General features: G+C 41.9%; 1 long non-coding RNA gene across 1 annotated transcript; it reads right to left on the bottom strand.

Annotated features, from left to right (window-relative positions):
* Positions 1–2,911: 2,911 nt before the first annotated feature.
* On the bottom strand, positions 2,912–3,397 carry LOC143378090 (uncharacterized). The gene is made up of 2 exons (XR_013087495.1): positions 3,219–3,397; positions 2,912–3,163 (listed from the first exon to the last, which is right to left on the bottom strand). It is a non-coding gene; the product is annotated as an uncharacterized LOC143378090 (long non-coding RNA).
* Positions 3,398–3,824: the final 427 nt, after the last annotated feature.

The following is a 3,824-nucleotide window of genomic DNA, read 5'->3' as shown; positions in this document are numbered from 1 at the left end:
GGAAATTTATTTTATTTACCGACCATCAACCACTAATCTGGTTACATAGAGTAAAAGACCCAACGTCACGCCTCGTTAGGTGGCGTTTAAAATTAGCAGAATACGACTATGAAATTAGATATCAATCAGGGAAAAGCAATAAACTTGCCGACGCTTTGTCCCGTAATTCCCCTGCAGTGGAGGCATACCCTATAAGACCACGAGAGGAAGCAGACGAAGACTGGGAAGATCAACCCCCGCCTAAGCGAGGCCCCGGGAAGCCCAGACTCTCCGAAGCATTAAATTCCGCAGCAGGACTCACAAAGAAAACCCGACCAAGAGCGAAACCCACTAGGATACAACCACCCCGTAGAGTACGTAAAAATTTGGCACCAGCGCCAAAACCTCCAGACCCTCCCTCAGAGAACCTACTAGAAACAAGGAATAGTATCGAAGATGAGGATCAGGAAGAAGAAGGAGAACATTTAAATACCCCCTATTCGGCAATTTCGCCTCCACGATCGTCAACCGCCGCAGGAAGAGGACGACATCGATTCTGAAGTGGAGTCGAATGTTTCGGATGAATTAGATTCGGAATCCTCAGTAAGCGAGCTGAACGAGTCTTTGGACGCAGTATACAAAGCAGACCCCGAACGAGAAATCAGGATAAAGCCATCAATCAGTCGCGACCCGTTGTCACTACGAAAAGAAACGCTCGTTTTCTTTCTGAGCACGGATGGTAAACCTTGCGATAACGGAGCTAAGGAATTACAAGAAACAGGAATCGTGACAATACCTGGCAACCTCCCACTGGGTAAGGGCTATTTAACCCATAATAAAGGACAAACCCTTATCGGGTTGGTTATTAAAGAAACACAGAGTACGCCCTTAACTATGACCCAAAACCCTTTCCTACTTTAAAATGGTAATACGTGAGCTCCTAACACAATCATTTAGACATAGCCAAAACATCGAACATCGATCAGTTAAGCTGGCAAGATATTATTATGGATATTCTCGAGGCAGTCAACGAAGAGGACATCAGTGTCACTATATGTTTACAAGCAGTCCGTACACCAGAGAATCGGAACGACTAAACATTATTAAAGAAAATCATGCATCAGCTTTAGCCGGACATAACGGAGTAACCAAAACATATAACCGAATTAGATACCATTACTTTTGGAAAGGGATGAAGAAAGCCGTGGAAGATCATATTCGAAAATGCGAGGACTGTCAGCGGAAGAAACTCGTCCGTGTTAAAACCAGGCAACCTATGATTCTCACTGACACGCCTGGACGAGCCTTTGACAAGATTGCATTAGATATAGTAGGACCGTTACCTACCACTAGAGAAGGAAATACATATATATTAACAATGCAAGATTTACTAACAAAATACTTCGTGTGCGTACCCCTTAAACAATCGACATCAATAAAAGTCGCAGATGCGTTTATAAAAAAATTTATCTGTCAATTCGGAGCTCCCAGAGCCATCCTCACTGACCAAGGAACAAATTTCACTGGTAAATTCATGAAAGCTATCGCGCAAAAATTTAAAATCGAACAATTTCGAACCACAGCTTTTCACCCACAGACTAACGGTTCTTTAGAGCGATCGCACCTCGTCCTAACAGAATATTTAAAAATGTTTATCGGTAACTACAGCGACTGGGATGAATGGACCGACTTGGCTGCATTCTCTTATAATACCAGCGTTCATGAGGGCACTGGTTACACTCCACACGAGTTAGTATTCGGGAAAATAGCCCGGGTACCCAGCCGAAATCGGATGCCCGAAGATTTTGAAAACGAGACCTATAATCATTACCTCTCGAAATTAAGTATAAGGGTGCAAGAGCTGCAAACTGCTGCAGCAGAAAAGTTGAATCAGTCTAAGCTTCTTTATAAAAAATATTACGATAGGCACATAAACGAGGAGACCTTCAAACCGGGTGACGCGGTTTTCGTCCTTATAGAACCGCGAAAAGGGAAATTCGGAGATCAGTACTCTGGCCCTCACACGATATTGGAGGTAATCCCTTCGCAAAACTTAAAAATATCCTGGAAGGGCAAAACTAAAATGATTCACGCGAACAAAGCGCGTCTTGGTCGACTACGCGAAAACCCCGGTTGACCCTAATCATAAATTATAGAGAAAAGAACATTAAATCACTTCGTTTCTTAGATCGCACCATGCCTCATAAAAAGGCCCATAAACCCAGTGGGCCTAGGACCCATGGGGGAGGCCTCAAGAGAAAGCTCTCCCATATACAGTGGCTGCGCCAGATGGCCATGAAGGAGGAAGGGAGCGCCTCACATCTTCTCCCGAAGGTGACATCGAACATCGTCATCAGGGAGGCAGCGTCCACAACAGAGACAATTACAATAGACGACTCCCCCCCTCCCGTTCAATTCCAACCCTCTCCTCAACCTTCCACCTCCCAAGTTCCCTCCGTCATCCCTCCACCCCCAGGTGTCGTGGAGATTTTGAATACGGGGTCAGCGACTAAGGTCCCAGACCACACAGAGCTGACGCCCGAATTTTTAAAATGGTTCGATGACCTCTATCAGAGTGGTTACGACCTCACGTTCATCCTGGACGACCCCTCCTACTCAACCCTCGAATATTCCTTTCCTCCATACTAATCCTTCCAAAATTCCTTTCCTTAATCCTATCCTTCCTTGTACATCCTTCCTTGTAAATATTCCTTATTTTCTATTTCTTTTATATACATATATATATATATATATATATATATATATATATATATATATATACATATTATTTTTAAGTATAAGTAAATGTTTTTTTTCCTAATACAATCAATTCTTTTATATTTTCTATTATTATTATTCTCATCTTTTATTTTACTTTTCTTTTACGCTAAATAGGCTATATATTTTATTTTATTTTATTATTTCCAAACCATTTTATTTTTATTTTTTCCAAAACGGTACATTTTATTTTATTTTTCTTTTCCTCCGCATTTCAAGACACCCGTACCCTGTGTTAAGAAATGTAATCATTTCTTCATATAAGGGGGGAGGTGTAACGTCCCACGATTTTTCGCGCGTTTCCTATTCCCAATTCCAATAGTAAACCTCAAAATCACTCCACTAAAGTCTATCAAACTCAACTCCTACCCCATCTCCTCAATCACCGATCACCTTGATGTTGCACCTTAGCGGTCAACAACACAGGATGATCAATACAAACCTCCACCTCGCTGATGTACCTTAGCGGTCCCCATCACGAGATGATCGTTTCAAAACCCTCTTCGCCTATTCGTCTTACAAGGCACGAATCATTCCCTCCAAAAACAAATTCAAACAAGTCCCTCATTACAAATCCCTCTTAAATCGAGACCAAGTCTCAACCCCCTCTTTACGACTCATGAAGTCCAAGCCACTCTAATAACCCCTTTCCCGTAAAACACCCGAAATCCATTCGATGAGTTGAGTATCTCTTTTCGCAGTCATAAAAACCCCAGAAACCTAATTGCGACGTATATTTGGCGTACGTGACATAAATACGTCTATTAATAGACGTACCGTTTGTAAAAACCCCGGAAGTCCTACTGCGTCTTAAACCGAAATGTGTCAAGGTCTTTACCGCGCGTACCCCACAATACTCCTGTGAAAGTACATAAATATGAGGTCCTGACAGGCCGAGTCCTCTTTCTTCGACAGAAATCTCTTCGGTAGAAGGCTTACTTGAAAAGTATATCTTTAAAGTGTTAATATTAAACTCAGTGTTCGACGATCACCGTAAGCCATTTATATTACTTAATATTATTGTGCATATCACCACCATACCATACTATTCAATTATTTCGTTTATA

The sequence above is a fragment of the Andrena cerasifolii genome, unplaced genomic scaffold, assembly GCF_050908995.1.
Source record: "Andrena cerasifolii isolate SP2316 unplaced genomic scaffold, iyAndCera1_principal scaffold0182, whole genome shotgun sequence".
Taxonomy (NCBI): domain Eukaryota; kingdom Metazoa; phylum Arthropoda; class Insecta; order Hymenoptera; family Andrenidae; genus Andrena; species Andrena cerasifolii.
This window is presented reverse-complemented; position numbering and strand designations above follow the sequence as displayed.